The following is a 19,341-nucleotide window of genomic DNA, read 5'->3' on the forward strand; positions in this document are numbered from 1 at the left end:
CCCAACCCAGTTCCCACCAACCCAAACAAGAATTAAAAAAGGGGCAGAAGACAGGGACTAAGGCGTGGGGCGGGATTGCAGGAGGACACGCATCTGCTCCTCTAGATGGGCGACGTGGCGTCTGAGGGCACGGCAGTTGCAGCAACAGTGGGGGGGCACCAGAGATGGCATTGCGGTGGCAGCGGGCAGCCGCCAGACAGTGGCGCCGTCCTGCTGGAGGGCGGTGGCTGGGGCCCGGGGCACTGGAGGAGGCTTCAAGTGCTGCTGCACTGATGTACCTTCAATTACTTGACTCCCCATGGATCATTTTTAATATTGCTTACTTTTTGGTAACTGCGGTAAGGAAAAAGAAAAAACTTGATGCTTAGTCTGGATACTGTCGTTAGGGGCACATTTATTGGCTTGGTTGATCCTCCTATGAATCATTTTATACTGTTTTTTGTAATGTTTTTATTTGTATGAATTATTGTGATGTACTTTTATGATTTTAATTAATCGATTAAAGTGGTTTTGACTGACTGACTGCTGCTGCAGTCTCCTCCTCCTCCTCTGCCAAGACCACCAGCCGCTGATATTCCTGCTGGATTGCCTCCAGCTTTCGGCGCCATGCCTTGGCGGCCAACTCCTTCCGATTGACTTTGGAAGGAGTAGCTGTGTATGAAAAAGAAAAAAACAAGACAATTGTAAAATATACTCTTAGAAAAACAGTAAGACAAGTTAATTATACACATAGTGGCATGGTAGAGTAGCACTATAAAGCACAGTACATAACATTTTAAATCTCGCCCGTCCTTCTTCCTTCCACCCGTCTTTCACTTTTTAGTTAAACAGTGCACCAGGTGCTCTTCTCCATAAAACTTTCAAAGCGGAGTTGAAATCAGATAGATGAGGCCATTGGTTACTCAATACTCCCGCCCCTATGCCAATTAAAGGGTGTCTAGTCTAGTTTACTCTTCAAACGTTCACAACAACTCATACTTACTTAGGACATCGGATGGAGGGCGGACTTTGTCCGCCCACCATCCTCACGCTAAAAAGGGTGGAGGTCCCATGGGGACAATTAGGAGGATGCGCCCGGCACAGTGGCGGGCGCATCCTGTTTTTTTTTACATTTTCCAAGCACAACATGACAGGCCCCGCGCGGAGCCTGTCACGTTTTGAAAGGCAGGGGGGTACCATAGCATAGGTACCCTCCATGGGGGCCCCCAAGCATACTCTGCATGCCTTTCCGTGGCGGCTGGCAATGCCGCCACGCAAAGGCATTACAAAATGCATATTATATGGCTGGCGGTGTGTTCAGAGAGACACCACCACCATATTGAACCCTTTTCCGCCTGGTCGACATGTGGGGGGTCTGACTCTGACTCTTTTCTAGAGGGATGGCGGGAGGTTTGCCCCTGCGGGGTCGGTGGTGACTACCACTGGCCCGGCGGGGGCAATCCGCCCGCCATCCTAATGGGGCCCTAAGTCTCAACAGTACAGTATACATACAGTACACCCTTGCAGTGAGTGTACTGTCAACAATAGTTAAGGATTATGAATCTAACTTACCACCGCCTGCCACTGGTGCTGGCACTCCCCCTACCGCTCCATCGTCGGTATCGGCAGCAACTGCCACATCCTCTCCCTCTGCGTCGCCTTCGCTTGCCCCAGCAATGGTGGTCGGTAGTGTGCCCAGAAAACATTACACATTTATTAGGCGTCATATACACTTCCCCCTATTGGTCAGTAGCAAGATTGAAAAATTAGTTATTAGTATATAACATACATCACTAGTACAAATCAGGCAGTAGTAGAGTAGACACTAATAGTTTTATATGGTCCCCCCTAGGGTAATTCTAGCCTTTGCTTAGTTAGTCCGAGCCATGCAACCATTTTACCTTTGTGTCTTTTATTTTTGCACATGTGACGTTACCTTGCAGCTTTTTGTATAAGACACCATTGAGCTCACATGACCTGCCTCACAATGCTACTGTCTACGCGCTGCGTACAAGCGGTCAACAAAAACATTAACAAGCCACTTTTTTATGAAGTACTGGTGTACTGTTAGTCCATATTGCTTATCCATAAATGCTACACTTTTTGGCACGGCTGAGAAATGCTTGCAAGTTGCAATATATTAACGCGCACCATTTCATTTCTCGCATGACAGACGGAATTTCCCTTCTACGAACCTGAGCTTTGCAGAGCTTATGAATGATGCAACAACTACCAGTACTAGGTTCTTCTAAGGTGAGGGGTCCCTTCACTCAGAGATCTTCATTTATAAATTTATATAAACTAAATTCCTAGGGGATGGTGGTGCTGCCTTCCACCACTGTTCAGTTATCATGATTTAATTCCCAACAGTAAGTAAGTGTAACAATGTTTATTCTTGTAATGTTATTGATTTTCTGGTTGGTGCTGCATTATTTAATAGAACAATGTACAGAGCTTCTCAATTCAAAATAAACATTTTGAACTTACATAGACTTAGTGGTATTTGGTGTGGACTTACACGAGTGAGCAAATTAAAGGAAGGGTGTGCATGTGCATTGCTTCCACGACTGAGACGTTGGGTGTGTTATGTTCTGGGTTGTCTACTTGTTGGGTATCTTGGGGGGAGGGTTCGGAGACCTAATAGTTATGACAAGGCAGTACTATAGTCGGGCAGGGGATTGTGGTGGGTTCTGAAATTCTAATTGAGGTGTGTGAGGAAGGTCCAACCTACCATCACCAACATCCTATTTTCTTGTGCAAAGGTCTGCATGTGCAAGATCCCTACAAAAGTAGTAGTATGTCCTATAGGCTATTGTTAGATCTGGGGGTCTCTAGTTGGCAGAGGTAAGTACCTTAGACCAAATAGGGACCCTTGCTTCTAGTCAGGGTACAGGGACACACACTGTAGATAACCCCTGCTCACCCTCTAGGTAGCTTCGCTCGAGCAGACAGGCTTATCCCCAAGGCAATGTGTTAAGTATTTGCAAGTCACCACCACAATGACCCCCAGTACACCACAAATGCAGACCACACAGGTGAGTATATTAAAAATATATCTTTATCTTGTTTCAGCAATAAAATTCAACTACCATGGTATTGCACATTAGTTTCCGGTTCTCTTCAGCTTTCTCTGGTTGTTGGGCAAATAGAAAAATAGTCTCTAGTCTCTTGTGTGACTTAGTATCCAAAAAGAATAAGTTTGCAGGCTTTCAGTATTTAAACACACACGTTTCTCCCGCGGTGCCCCTGCGCTTATAACCGAAGCACTCCTCTCAGGCTGCTCGGTGCAGGGTTTCTGCAGCTCTCGAGCGATGGACCAATCAGGTCGCGGCTCCCTCAACGAGCCCCCAGTGACGATGTCAGATGTGACCGGAGTCAGCCACTCGCAGCGCGGCTCCTCCGGCCAAGCCTCCACCAGCAACCAATCAGGTCGCGGCCTCCTCGCTTCGTTCTCCGCGGTTTTGCGGAGCAGGGAAAAGCAGTTACTGATCAATTTCGGGCCCCGGGCCGCGGCGGTGAATTGCGGGCAGAGTATTTTAAGGCGCCCAGTGTCAGCGGGTCGATCGAGATGCCGCCAAGCCTCACAGCAGCTCAGTTAGCACTGGGGACGCCCACAATCTTTTGGCCACAGCAATACACGTGCCGATGAGCACGTGTCTTCTCAACGCGGCAGCCGGTTTCAGGCAAAGATCAGCGCAGCGCTCTCAAGCAAAGCAGAGGGAAGCCAGCGCACTTCACGGGGCAGATGTTTCAGGCACTTGACAAGCAGCCCACGATCTCTGCAGTACACAGCAGCCCAGGGGGGGGGGGACACAGCAGAGTCTTGAAGTCTTCGCAGCCTTTCTGTCCCTGGGTTGCAAAACAGGAGGCCAGCTCTTCTCAGGCCCTTGGAGATTCAGAGTTGAAGACACAGCACACAGCAAAGTCTTGTTTAGGTCAAGTAGGTAGGGTCACAGCACACAGCAAGACCCCTTCTCCTCCTCAGCTTCAGTTGCACAGCAGAACAGGTCAGCCCTTAGAACACACAGCAAGGCAATCTTCCTTCAGTCCTTCAGCGGTACGTCTTTCAGCAGAGGTTCCTCTTGATTGTAGAATCTCAAAATCTGTTGTCAGGGGTCCTGTACTTACACCCCTAAAAGTCTTGGAAAGTCTTTGTGCAAGTGGGTCCTGAGCCCGGTCTGATCCAGTTCTGGGTGTTGCTGGAGCACTTTGTTTTCCTGGCTGCTGCTTTCCTTTCAGAGTGAGGGGCAGGGTCGTCAGCCGCCCAGCATGAGGTGGAGCCAGCAGTGTGGCAGGCAGGCACAGCCCTATTCACTCCCAGGTGCTATCTCCTCCCTCCATTCTACTTGCAAATGCAGTCATTCAGAAAAGGGCTGACTCATCCAACCTCCTGGGGGCTCCCCAGCCCCTGTCACTCTCAAACCAGACAGTCAAACCACAAGCATGCCCAGGCACACAGAAGGGTCAGACAAGAGAACAGCTACTCTCTAAAAAGTACTGTTATCCAACTTTAAAAACAACCTCTCGTAAAAGATGTGTTATTAAATGCTGAGCTCAGGGATATCAAACACTCATGTCTTATCTTGTTCCTATGAGAAGATAGGCTGATGGCCATTGGCACCAGCCTCCCCCATGTTAGCCTATGGAGCAAGATAACCATGCAGCAGTGAACACACAAAATGGCCGCTGTTCACTACCAGAGCATGATACCTGCACTAGTACATGCTCTACCTTTTATATACACTGCACCCTGCCCAGGGGGGTACCTTGGGCCTTCCATAGGGATGACTGACGTGTACAAAAAGGGAAGGGTTAGGCCCGGCCAGTGTGGACACTGGCCAGGAGGACATGGCAGTCCAGCGACTGCAGGCAGGCCTGCGGTGGCAGGCCTGAGACACCATTTTAGGGCTACTCATGTGGGGGGCGCAATCAGCGCTGCAGGCCCACTAGTAGCATCTGTCATCACCAGCCCTGGCACACACAGTACACTTTACTAAGGACTTCATGGTGATACAAATATGCCAATCAGGTATATCCAATCAATATGATATTTTACACAGGGAGCACTTACACTCTGGCACTGATTAGCAGTGGCAGAGTGTCCAAAGCATCTAAACCAGCAAAAACGAAATTCAGCACAGCATCAAAAATCCAGGTAGCAGAGGCAAACGATAGGGGAAAAACTCACGCCAAGGATGTGAGGTCTAACAGCTATCATATCAAAACAGTAATAAATCTGGTTGGGCATTTGTTGCTGTGAATTGTCAAAGCCTCAAGATTAACAAAGACTCAAGATAAATAAGACTAGAAGTAGTACAAGAGGACGACCCAAAGGACTGTACTCAATGGCTAGAGCTACTGGTGAATCTGAGTTTTATTTACAACCTTTCAAATAAAGTGTGGCACTGGTCAACTGGGCAAGCTTAGCTACCACAGTACAGACAGACTGATAGTAGTAGTGGTACAGAGAGTCATCATAGCAGAGGCAGGGATAACAACATTTTTGAAACCGTACAGATCGAAGGATAATTGTTGGTAAACAATAGCATTGGGAAACTGAAACAATAGTTTGTGAAAAATATGGTGCAGTAAAAGTTATGGAATAAGAAATATTATTAAAAACTTACTGGGGCCAGCAGAGGAGCCCTCGTTGATGTCTTCCTGGTGGTGGTGTTCTCCCGCCGACTGCCCACTCCCTGTCTGCCTGCCCCTGGGTGCTGATGAACAGGAAAGATATAAGAAAGAGACAAACATTGATGGATGGAGTCAAACAAATACAATATTTTTAAAGAATGGTCAAAAAACACTTATGTAAACAACAATTGCAATAACTAAATTGACCGATCTCATCTGGTAAACAAGTAGTATCGGGAGATTCGCGGATCGACTACTTAAGTTACTATTTATCAACAGTAATCCAGTCTTCCATTCTGATTCCAGAATACTAAGTTACAACTAAGCCTAAGTACGACGTACCACCCGACCTAGCCCACCTATTCCAGGCGTGCCAATTGTACATTAAGTATGCACTTCCACTTATTTTAGTCCTCAACAATGCATATGGTCAAATGGAGGACACATGACTACATTTTTTGTATACACCAAATTTTGGTTTGATTGATTGATGCTGATGTTCTGCTAGTGCTAAGCCAATTACCACCACTCATTGAACAAACTAGAAAAGGTTCTAATAAAGACTGGCGTACTAGCAGCATGTGATGTAACTGAGGGGGCATCATGCATACCACTAAAAAATTACAAACTCATACAAAGTACCTAAACCTAAGTATCAATCCGCCCTTATCTCTTAGTGACAGGACAAAGTAAGGACTAGAGTCACTGTAGCATTACGTAACTTAATTTCTCTAAAATAAACTCTTACAGAATCACGCTAAGCGAGCGCAAACGCAAAGTTGCAAATAAGTAAGATTAGTAGTAGCGCAGAGGAGCACCTGTCTCATAACAATCACAGAAGGCTTTTAAACGTAATTAACCTGGAATGTAAGCATCAACATTCTAGCTGGTTGGAAGAAAAAAAAGATATTCGCAATATAACACAGAGCAGAAGAACAGACACAAAGTAGTAATAATTAAATAGTTACTCACCAAGACCTGGGACCTCCACTTCTAGCAGGTCCAGCAGGTCCTGCTCACGGTCCAGGTTGTCGGACCACCGGTGCGTGAACTGCGCCTGGGTGTGCCGGACCCCAGAGCAGCGCAACACTGCCCGGCGCACCTTCCCCCACTGCTGTCGACGCTCCCGGAGGCCGTACCCGGACCCAGGCCTGCCACATGCTGCCAGGGTTGGGGGAGGTGGCGCTGCACAAAGAAAATGAGTGCAGCCAACTCCACCTCCCCAAATAAGGCCCGTGCCTGCACCCCTTGTGGGTGCCGCCTTTCGCAAGGAAGGCGGTCAGGGCTCTGGCTGCGACGAGCCCTACCCTTTGACATGGTTCAGGGACGGGGAGGGAAAGAAAAGGTAATAAAATTAAAAAAGTAAGTAAAGGAAATAAATAGCAGGCAATAGAAAGAGTGAAAAAGTAGCTAAAAAACAGAAAATAAGTAGACAAAAACTAAAAATATAGAAGCAGGAAAATAGTTAGAGAAATAATAAATGAAAAAGTAAAAAAAAAGTGGCTTCAAACAAAGTATTGAAAAGATGCAGGGAGGATTCAAAATCAGGCCCCAGAACCATGCAATAAAGTGAAAAACAAGATGGCCGCGCCCATTGCGACCATGTGCGCAAGTTCGCGCAATATTTTCTCCCCGAGCAAGCAAAAAGCAACGCGAACAAGTAAAAGAGTTCGCGAACAGGAAACATCTACCACGAACGGTTGCGAGCATGCATTGCGCGACCCGGAACAGGAAGTTCGCATCGCGGGAGGGCGGGACAAGTGAAAACAAGATGGCCACGCCCGTGAGCAACCGCATGGGTAAGATCGTGAGCCACGATCACACAAAAAATACCGCAAACAGGTGGGGAAAAAAACTTCTGGGTCTTCGCGATATTTCCGGCGTATTTGCGGAGATTTTCAACAAATTTTGCGATAGTTTGCGAAAGCGAATTTCGCAAATTCCGCCCACCCCTAGTCTAAACCGGGGGGGGGGTGTGATGAGCAAAAGAAAAATAATGGATTAAACCCAGATCCTTGTGACTGAGGGTAAATGTTTGCATTGTACAGCATTCTGTCCATCAATTGTTTGTTTTGTATATGTTGCCCAAAGTCGGAAGTGTAGGCCCAAAAGTGGGTCCCGTGCTCACTACACCACTGGATTCAAGCTAGCCTGGCTGATGAAGGGTGATGCCCTGAAACCAGTCCCAGGTTACTTGTTTCCGGTCCAGGGAGGACCTGGTTTGACAGTTCGGGCTGCACCCTTCCCACAAGGAACAGGGTCAAGACTGATTTGCACATGGCTGGGTCCAAACTGGGGTAGTGAGCAAAAGAATGATAGCTTAAACCCAGATCCTTGTGACTGGGGGTGAATGTTTGCATTGTCCTGCATTCCTTCTCCCATCAATTGTTTCTTTTGCATATGTCGCCCTAAGTTGGAAGTTTATGCCCAGACGTGTCCCGTGCTCACTACACAACTGGATTCAAGCTAGCCTGGCTGACGAAGGGTGATGCCCTGAAACCGGTCCCAGGATCCTTGTTTTTGGTCCAGGGATCTTCCGGCTTGGCAGTTCAGGCTGGACTGTTCCCACAAGGAGCAGGGTCAAGACTGATTGTCATTTGGCTGGGTACAAACTGGGATGGTGTGGTGAGCAAAAGAATGACGGATTAAAACCAGATCCTTGTGACTGGGGGTGAATGTTTGCATTGACCAGCATTTCATCCATCAATTGTTTCTTTTGAAGCTGATGAAGGCTTCACGAGGTTGGATACCCCTTCCGCAAGGAGCCGCTGAAAAGGATTTAGCTGCACAGCAGGAGATACACGAAGTCACATTAACTAGGGATGCACCTTGGGTAGATAGACAAGCAGGTTGGTCCCTGCCTCCTCTCAGTTCTCAGAGCACACTTTGGTTCTTTATAACAGGTCCTGGACTGGGGAGGTACGTCTTCGATGGTCAGGTACCACTCAGGCTGGATCCAGGTTTGGATTCAATATGGAACCTCTTCTGCCCCTGAGGTTCTTATCAGGAGGCCCACCAACAAGCCTTTGTAGTTAATATGGTGGTCCCGGGTTCAAGCAAAAAAGCAAGCCGCAACCAACAGGTTAGTCTTCTGAGGGCACCAGGCAGGCTTTAAGCAGAAGGGCAGTCCCCTGAGAGTCTGCCACAGTTCCCGAAGTGAGCTAAAATGTGCATTTGAGGGTCCTAATTTGATACCTGGTGCCAGCTTTGAAGTGGAAGAAACTTGTAGAGTTTTCCCACAGATGGTGTTGCAAATGTCTTTCCTCCCTGCCCTTGTCCCAGGATGTCTGGAGGGCAAAAAAGACTAGTGTAATCTAGTGTGAAATTTGTTGTGTGTGGGCTGAGGCAGCTTCTTTAAAGTGTGAGTGTGGCAGTGCACAACTCCGCCTCTACCATCCTCTGAGGATAGCCCATCTTACCAACACCGAGCCCCCCCTTTTGTGTGACTGTCTGGGAGTAATACACAAAGGCAAACCTCCAACTACACCTAGTCATGTGACCCAGGAAATATACTGCAAGTACCAAATAACAACGACAAGAAACTGCTAACTTTCTGAAAGTATAGAGAAAATATGTTCCTGGAGGAGTTATTTTTACTGTATTACAACAATTGTTGGTCACAGCATCCAACTAAGCACAGGCATATTGATATCACAAACAAATTGTTGGATTAAAAATATTCAGTATGAAAAATATATAAAAAATACAAGTAAAACATATTACACAGAAACTACACCGATGCCACCCACATGATCACAACAATAATTAGAAAAAACAGTTCTAGGATCATTGGGAAGCATGAAATCCTCTTAACCATGTAGGTTTAGAAATCCTGAGTAATATAATATTATAACTGGAGTTAAACAGAAGGAATCATTGATGTTTCTGTCTCATATGACCACAAGGTCTGCAAGCCCATTATCAGGACTCAGTTTTGTGAATGCCCAGAAGGACAACACCTATATAAACTAACATTAAAAAAAATTTATTATAAATGGCAATACGCCAAAGGACATCATGTGTACCGCTTGCCCACAATAAAACACCAAAAAGAGTGCAGCATCAAAACAATATGCCAAATCAGCACATGTGGAGTGGATTGTGAAGTGTGCCCGAAAGGAAAAGGTAACTCACCCATAACAAAGGTGAAAAAAACCATAGGGCCCTGTATGAACAAACATTTACATAGCATATACAAAGATGTTTAAACTAAGAAACACTTCAATAAAGCTTGAGTCTCGCCAATGGAAGATTCTTTACCTTATCACAGTGCTATATGCAAGTGATGCACAAAACACTAGGTCACAATGAGGTAGAGGGAAAGCATTAGTGACGACTCAGCGTTTGTTAATTGAACTAAATGGTATGTCCTACAGCCCCTTTCAGACTCCCAGTACTTGTTATTTCACCACTTTTAAATGACTGTGTTGAAATCTGCAGGATAGTAACGTACAATTCAGCTGCTCTAGAGGATGCCGATGAATGCATGGAGACTCACCTCCTCAAAATCACATGATAAATATGGATAACTCACACTGAAATGAACCTACAATCCCAATACAATTTCTAAACCATAGCTCAACCACTCCTTTTACTTTCTACAAAAGGACACTAATACCAGGGGACACACACATACTTTGGAGGTATTGAACATTCTATGCACACGTCGTGTGACTTGCTAACAATACAGGATCTTCTATTGGCTAGATCCCCATGGGCCCATAACTTGATGAATAAGAGGTAATCCCCTTATTTATCCAGTGCAAAGGTTCACAAAGATATATCCCAAAAAATATATGTGAAGTCAAAGTGCAGCATGCTATGCAGGAATATAAGCATGCCATCAAGACAAATACGCCTGTTGTTTCATAACTGCTTTGCATAGTTGGACCCTGTGATCAACTGTTTTATAATACAGTATAAATAAGTCACCCAGGAACATACTTTCTCTGTACATTGATCTAAGTAGTTCCCCACAGGAATATTGAGTTGCCTTGTGTAAGAAAACTTTCTAAAAGTGGCATTTTCAGAATTGGGACTGAAACTCCAACTTTATCATTAAAGCGTATTTTAAATGGTAATTCCTTAGACGCCAAACAAGTAATTGCTGCCCGATCCCAATCAAAACATACCACTTATTAAATGTAATAAGATAACCCAATCTTATCCTAGGTGAGAGGTACCCGTCACAGTGGTGAAAAACACGTTTTTCAGTACTAGAAAATGTAAAACTTAAAAGTGCATGTCTGACTTTTTAAATACAATGCACCCAGCCATGTAGGCTGCTTAGGGACTAACCTAGGTGTGGCCTATATGTATTAAAAAGGGAGATTTAGGGTTGGAAAAATATTTATTGTGGCAAGTCAGATTGGCAGTTTAAAACTGCATACAGGATGTAATGACAGACACATTTCAAAGGACTTATTAAGTGGGTGGCGAAATAAGTACTGCAGGCCCATTAGTAGCATTTAATTTCCTGGCCCAGAGTATATGGTTTACCACTTTACTATAGACTCATAAGTAAATTAAATTTGCCCATGAGGTGTAAGCACTGGTTAGCAGTAGTAAAGTGAACAGAGTCCTAAGGCCAGCAAAACCAGATTCAGCAAAACAGGAGGGGAGAATCCAAAAGGTTTGGGGTGGCCCTGCAGAGAGGGCCAATGCCAACAGTGTCTGATTATAAGAAGGCCTTTTTGGATGTGATAATTCTTGTTTCCAATAACGATTTTTGGAATAACATGGGCTTTCATGCTCAGCATGTTGTGTATGTGTTCTCAATATTAGTGGTTTCTTTCTATAAATCAAAACTCACTCCATTCACTTACATATCTAAACTAGACAGGGTGTTCACTTTTCCCTCCAATTATTTTGTGTTTGCCACAGTCTGATTGTTCTCTCAGCTGCCCTAGGAATTTGATTCCATCCTTATTAGACACCATTGACACCTTTGGGACGTTTTCAGGCTTTAGTATTAACTGGTCTAAATCAAAACCTCTACCTTTAACACTCAAAAGGAACATCTCAATTGTTGATGCTTGGAATTTTATTGGAACCACAGACCTTCAGGCTGACAGAAGGTTTCAGAGCAGATTCAGTTGGAACTTGTCAGCTCGGTAGTTCCATGAATGTTAGTTCCTTGTAGTTTATGTCCCTGTACCTTGAACAAAAGGACCACTTCTGTGGCCTGGATACATAAAAAAGCAGGATCAGTCTTTAAGGCCTCTTCTCAGGTCTCAGACAGCAGGTTCAGAAGTTGTATGTTCCTCAGGTCCGGTAGCTTTCTGAGGAGGGTACTGTGGACACCACTGTTATGCCTTGCAACAGATTGTGAGTGGAGATGACTCCTAGCACCACCCTAGCCAAAGGTTTAAATGTTATTGGGGAACCAAATCCACTTTTGCAACATATCCTGTCTTCCCTACTGCAAACAATCCCACAGGGCCCTCTCTACCTAAATCCAAGACTGTGAACCTCTTCTTCCCTTGTGAAGAGGCAGTGTACCCACCTATGAGGTGTGGCAAGGGATATGAGCGATCCCTCCTCTGTGGTCACTTCAAAAATGTTATACGGACAATTGCCTTCTCATTGTGATTGGAGTCTGCCTGACTGGGGGAACAAAGGAAGGGCCCTTTCCAGGTGTCATCTTGCATCTGACTGTGAAAGGGGAGGCCACTTATAAGTCAATTAATTTCCTAGGCACTGCCCACATGGTCATCCTGTCACATGAACAGAAACAGTATCCCACAGGAAGTCCTTTGTCTCTGCTCTGGGAGTGGTATTCACAACTAGTTCAGGGTGTGAGCACCCAGAGGGAGTCAGCTGAAGGATAATGCAAATAAGCACCAAACATGAAGAAAAGGTAACCATTTATTAACAATCGAGTTTACCAATGAATTGGACTTTGAATAAATATTAAAAATAATTCAATAATTGCATTTCTACGTGTCCTGTAGATAGAGGCATGGTCCTTATAAAAGATGTTTTATAAACCAAGGTGGTGGAGAAATTGCCCAATTCAATATCCCTATTGCTGATTACCAGCCACATAGGTTAACATTGCAAGACACTATTGATTAATAACTGAAGAAAGATGTGTCATAAAAACATCATTCAAGGACTCAGTAAAATGATATTGATAAATGCAATATTCTATTGTTGAATTTATCCTAAAATGTATTGACAGGACGTTATACGACTTTCTTGTCTGTAAGTCAAAATACAGCCTTCTAGTGCTCTGACCTGATTGGCTAGAGTTAAGTGGATTAGCCAGGCTGCTTTGAAGAGGTGATAAATGACCCTAGGGTTAGGGAGCCCTTCTGGGAGGAGAAGTTGTAGGGTATAGAAGTGCCGGAGCCAGGGGGGTAGTAAATGATGATCATCAATGGTACAGGCTGGAGAAACCAGTTTCATTTACACCATTTACCCTCTGCCCCCAGCCAGATGGCAGGCTTAGAGAAGGATTTTGCAGGTGTAAAATGGAGGGATATTATGTAGATGAGCCATCCTGTAGGCTGGTTTAGTTAGCTGTTCTCTCAGCCATATTGAATTTTGGAAAAATGGTTCTCTCTGAGAGACTATAGTACCACACTTTGGAGGATGTGATCATACCCTGGTGTGTTGCCCTGCATCTCATTGGACAGGAGTACCCTCCTGCTTGACCCAGAGAACTTAGAATGCGTATGTGAGAGGGGCAGAGCCTCTCAGTTCTGCTGCTTGAAACTGAAAGAAGAAGAAGGATTGCTAAGCTGGAATCATGATTTGCACAACCAGGCCCTGCACTCTGAAAAGACAGCACCTGCTACACAAATATTTTTACCTTGGGCTATATTCCAGGGAAGGGGATACTCTCTACTTCCATCACCGCACTACCGCCGTGAGGGCAATGGCCAGCATTGCAGGAATCCGGTTCCACCAGCCGTGAGGGGAACAGCTACCGGAACTACAGCTTCCAGCATCCCTTACCTCGTTGCCTGGCACTGACGCAGTGCAGCATGCCAGGGGGCGCCATATATTCGCCCCAACCTCCCACAGCATCGGCCACGCCCAGGCAAAGCCCGGGCCAAGGGCGGGCCCATCCGTGCCCATCAGTGGCAGGAAGAGACAGGGCAGGGCCACTCCCCTTACGTTTGAAGTTTCGGATGGGGAACCGCGTCTGAGAACTCGTGGAGACAAAATAAACCCCAAAGGTACTGTTCATATTCTCCTGTTTGGGACTGATTGTAAAGACTCTGGTGATTTTATCTACCAGTAATAGTTGGCCCACCCTTTGGGGAGAAAGGTTTTTCCTTTTCTTTAATTTTCTTCTTTCTTAGCGATGTTATATAGGAGATAGTGCACATATGGTAGCAATACATTGTGGTAAATAGCAGGTATTGTGCACTGTTTGACAGAAGAGGCCATACTGTCTGACCCTTATTAATAGCTATGGGTAAAAGGAAGCTACCGGATGGTAGAGAGGATGGTGGGGAGGCCAGATGTAATAGCTTAAACCGGGGTAGAAAGGGCAAAAAAGCAAGGAAGCTTCAGCTGCATGCAGGCAGTAACTGTGTCTTAGATCGGATAGACACCCTGATTGAGGAGTGTGGGGGCATTTTAGAGCTAGAACCCTCGGTACAACCTATTTGTGCCCCGACTCCCCCCAGGTCGTCCCCAGTTGTCAAACTAACCACTCCCACCATCCCGGCTATGTTTCATAAAACCCTTAAAAAGAATGTTCTCAATTAAACCGTTGGAGGAGAAACAGCCGAAGGGGGTATAGTTAATATAGGACACACCGTCACCGTGGTACATTGTACTAATAGATTCCTCCCTCTGGTGGGCATATTCGAAAATGAAAGCAGTAGAGAGGAAGTGTTACAGGCAATTCAGGTGATGCCGAGCCCACTTGAGCAGGGAAGGGTTATGGGGACAGTCTCGATAATGGAACACCAAGACTTACTCCAGCAAGTTACGTTGCTAAGACAAGAAATGGGCCTAATGTGAGGACAGATAGAGGACTTAATATTGTTGGTAAAATCACTGACACCTATCCCTACGCAACCAGGGGTTGTAAGGGAAAGAAGAGGCCCAGGTCACCCACAGGGTACATCTTTATCTACTCAGTTAACACCTAGGTTATACAAACTATTGCCCCTCATGTAAACCAAATTCATGTAGAAGGGGCCTCATCCAACCCGGGAAGGCCCTGGCCAGCGAACGCGAGGCTGTTGTTATCAAAACCTCGACCCATTCCAAATCCTATAAATAGTCAAAATAAAACCTCTTATACTGCAGATCGGACGAGGGCCCCGGTATGGCATAATGAAAACACTGCACCACATCCTACCCAGTTAGAGGCTGAGCAGAGAAATATGTACCAAGCTTACTACCCTATGGAAATACCTAATCCTCTAAAACTTTTTATGGTGAATGTACCAGAGTTAGATGTTAAAAGAAGACCCAAAAGTGAGGACTCCCTAATAAATAAATCCATCCATTGCATACGGAATGTGAGAGGATGCCGCTCTGTAATAAGGAAAGATATAGTAAAAGCCCGTAGGTTGGTAGCATCTGCTAACCTCCTGGATTGTATTGAGCTCACGATGGCTAGGGCGGATCTAGCAGAAAATCTATTTGCCCTAGAATTTTATACTAGTGCACCAGCACAGTCACTCATCCAGTTTAGAAGCTCTCCTAAGAGTGGTGTGTACGCCTGTTTACACGAGCGCTATCAAACTAGGCTCCAGTGAGTATCAATCCTGAATAATATAGATTGACTTGCGGCGAATGTAGCCAAGAGGCAGGAGGCACATCAATTAACCAAGGTGGTGCACAGGGACAGCTTGTCAGTGAATAAACGTTTAGCATCAGAGGTGGATCTGAGCGTAAAAGAGGTTTCCCTGTCATCTGAACAGAAAGTTGGATTAGAACAGGAGTTTAGCTCAAGCCGTCACGCCTTAAGCGGACTTCTGGCTGTTAGCACATTACCTGTAATGAAAACACCATTGTCATGGAACATTGCTGTATTAGGTTCAAAGATGGGATCCCCAGAGTGGTATGCTTTTATTGAGGAGTTCGAGATTTATCTGTTTCAAGAGACTTGGGCAGAAGACCCCCTCTACCGCGTAGGGTATTTACATTTTTACATCCCGGACATTAAAGGCCCTACAGGGAGACCATCAGGGGGCCTAACAGTGTGGGTAAAGCAAGATTTAGGGCTGAATATCCAAATTCTGCTTGCCCATAGTCAGGATATCCAGGCCGTTAGATTGTCTAGGGATACTAGCGGGTTTACGCAAATATACAATATCTATGTACGAGGCTCCAGGGGGAAAAAGTCGGGAGTTTTAGCGGCTCTTGACGATCTTCTTTGAGGGTAGCCAGATAGACACATATAATATCGTTGCAGGGGATTTTAATGCAACGTTTGAGTCACTGTTGACTATCACCGCTGACGTTGTTCCATCAATTGATTTGAGGCGAGTAAAATGGGCTAAGGTAAAATAATTACCGTTAATACTTGCTAACATTAATAATGCGTTAGATCAGGCCATTAGTGATTTACAGGCCAGTGTAATTAATTAGATAGATTTAAAGCGACCCATTTGCATACATAATGAATTTTTTGTACTATTGCTTACGCATTTTAGCAAAAGAAGCAAATCAGAAAATGCAGCAGCTCCCAAAATACAGGGATGGTATAGCTTAGAATGCAAAAAAGCTTGTGTAGACTTAGGGGTAGCTTTAAACAAGGGGTCCCAGCTGAGGCACGAGTTGCAAGGGCTACATACCGGAGGGCGCAATCTAAGGCAAAAAGGGAATGGGACAGTAAAAGGTAGGATGAGCTGAAGGAGGCTTGTGTTAGCAGGAACCCCAAGCAGTTCTGGAGTGTACATAAATGGGATAGAGGAGGGCAGACCTCCCAGCCCCAAAATCATGTCTCACAAATGGAGTGAGTAAACCATTTCAAACCACAATATGCAGCAAGTGAGCATGAAATAGAGGGCAGTATTGTTATGCAATTTTTTAAGGAGGCAGTCTACAGTAAGACAGATTTCGAGGAGGCCTTGAAATCAATTATGGCTGAGAAGGCTCCGGGTTTAGCTGGAATTCCAGGGGATGTATTCATCTATGATAAAGTGAGATGGACCAAGTACATTCATTTACTGTCAAATGCTATTGCCCAGGGCGCGCCGGTTGCAGAATCCTGGAAATGGGCAGAGATTATTCCTGTTTTTAAGAAAGGGGACAAATCATGCCCAGGGAATTATAGGCCGATCAGCCTTATTGGTTCTCTACAAAAGGTGATGAGCAAATTGGTGCTCAATAGAGTTCAAGATTGGATCAACGAATTCAGCATCCTATCGCCCTTTCAAGCAGGGTTCCGTGCTCTTACCAGCACAATCGACCAATTGTTTAGGTTCATCTTGCTGTGTTGGAAAACAGTAAACTTGGGGAAGGGAAGTTTGTACACCATCTTTGTTGACCTTAGGTCAGCATTTGACCTTGTACCGCGAGACAAACTATGGCAGTCGATACAAGAAATGGGGCTACCACTCGATTTGCTGACACTCATCATCAGGTTACATGAGGACAACAAGGCTAAGATCCGATGGGGTAAGCAGGGTGAAGTCACAGAATTGTTTCCAGTAGAGAAGGGTGTTCGACAAGGATGTGTACTGGCCCGACCCTATTTTCCCTGTACATTAACGGGATAGTGAGCTGTATGAGGTCAACCCCCCACAGATGCACCGATACTAGCAAGTGAAAAAATCCCCATACTAATGTTTGCGGACAACATATTGATCCTTTCCAAAACGCGGAGTGGGCTCCAGAGAGCACTAATTTTTGAAAAGTTCTTTGCTAGCCGAGGAATGAAAGTCAATGTGTCCAAAACAAAACTGATGGCCTTTAATCCACACAGTGCCTTTAAGGGAGGTATCATGTTGAATATCGCCATGCTTGATCAGGTTAAGGAGTTTACATATCTAGGGGTCAACATTCAGGAGGGGTTAAATTGGTCACATCAGGTCGATATAGCATCCCTAAAACACCGACAACTGGCGGGGTTGCTACAAAAAGAATATAATACTTCTTTTACTAATATAATTAGCCCTGCTATGGAGATTTATAATAGGAAAGTCATCAGCTCTGCCTTATATGGTGCAGAACTCTGGGGGCATGAGAACTTATCTAAACTTTCTATCTCGGAAAATAAGTTCCTTAGAAATATAACCAGCTTGCCCCAGAGTACCCCTACACGACCATTATTGAACGATCTTGGGAGAAAGCCAATCACGGACATTGCTAAATTACGTCCCCTCTTGTACTGGTGTAGACTGTGGTCTACTCCAGAACTTGCAGAGTATGCAGCGGCTTTCTAGATGTAATAAGGGTGGATACACTGCACCAAATAAAATGGCTAAGACAACTTAGAGCAGCACTATCGGATATGGGCATGAGTCCTCTGGGGGACGATCCCAAAAATACAACTTTGCCTGGGAAAATGGTCTTGAAGGCCAAACTTTGGGAAATGGCCCAGACTAACATAGAGAGAAGTTGTGAGTCCTCTTCCCTTACAGGGCTTTTTCTGGAGTGGAAACCTACACCGGGGCTAGAACAATATTGGGACTTTATTACAAAACACTTTGGGGCAGAGTTATGTTCCCTGGCGCATCCCTGCAAATCAGCATGGATGCGCCAAGGAAGATGCGTCACGCAAGCTTGCCCTTGCGCCACTGCAGATGCGCCGCATTTACAATGCGGTGCATCGTGGCGCAAGGACAAGCAGATGCGTGATGCATCTGCCGGCGTAAGGTTGGCGCAGTGCTGAAGTTGTGTCGCAAGCGCGACACAACTCCAGCACTGTTCCAACCTACCCTATCCCTAACATGGTGCGTCAAGCCTTACGCCTGCTTGAAGCAGGTACGCCTGCTTCAAGCAGGCGCAGGGTTTTGACGCATCAGCGTTGGGAAAGTGACTCAGTGAAATCTTATAGATTTCACTGAATCCCTTTTCAGGGGCGTTCCTGCGACGGAACGCCCCCCCGTGTCGAAACGCCCACATGAAACCTGACGCAGGTTTCACGTGGCGCAGGGCTTTACACCGTGACGCATCTCCATAGATGCGTCATGATGTAAATAGGGCGCAACGTGGCGCAGGGTTTACGCCGCCGCTGCATCACAAAAGTGACGCAACGCCGGCGTAAAAGGGGCGCAAGTCCCACATAAATCTGCCCCTTTGAGCGTAAATTATATTTTCAGTTTAGGGTGGGTACTCTGCCACTAAGAGTTTTCTCTAGCAAATGGTCCACACCTAGAAATGATTTGTGTCCACTGTACCGGATTGTAAAAGAATCATTGGCCCATGTATTATTTAAATACACTGGTTATAAAGCTCCACGTCGTGCCTGGTTGAAGTCTGCTTTCTCTTCCCAGTCTGTGACCGTCCGGTGGCCGTGGCATGAGCTGCACAGCAGGGACGCACAGCTGCTGCAGCGCACTGTATGATGGTGCACTCTACAGCAATGAGCCTTCGCCCAGACACTGCCTCCTCCTGACTCACTGACTCGTCCCCCGCCCGGCTGCACTACTACTTTGCGCCCGAGATCACCGATGCCTCTTGCGCGGTGGGCGGCCATGAGTCAGTGAGAGTCAGTGTCCGGTGTGTGACAAATATTCACTCTGGGTCTCGGGCTGGCTCCCCACTGGTCTAGCAATCTAAACGCAGCACGCCGGGGTTTTAATATTG

General features: G+C 45.8%; 1 long non-coding RNA gene across 1 annotated transcript in view; it reads right to left on the bottom strand.

Annotated features, from left to right (window-relative positions):
- Positions 1 to 374: 374 nt before the first annotated feature.
- The window catches only part of LOC146797620 (uncharacterized), a 125,760-nt gene continuing 106,793 nt past the window's right edge, over positions 375 to 19,341 (bottom strand). Inside the window, exons 3-4 of the long non-coding RNA XR_014968507.1 lie at positions 1,552 to 1,718; positions 375 to 651 (exon numbers count right to left, since the gene is read on the bottom strand). This is a non-coding gene — a long non-coding RNA (uncharacterized LOC146797620). The remainder of the gene's footprint in view (positions 652 to 1,551; positions 1,719 to 19,341) is intronic.

Source organism: Triturus cristatus, chromosome 9 (assembly GCF_964204655.1).
Source record: "Triturus cristatus chromosome 9, aTriCri1.1, whole genome shotgun sequence".
Lineage (NCBI taxonomy): Eukaryota > Metazoa > Chordata > Amphibia > Caudata > Salamandridae > Triturus > Triturus cristatus.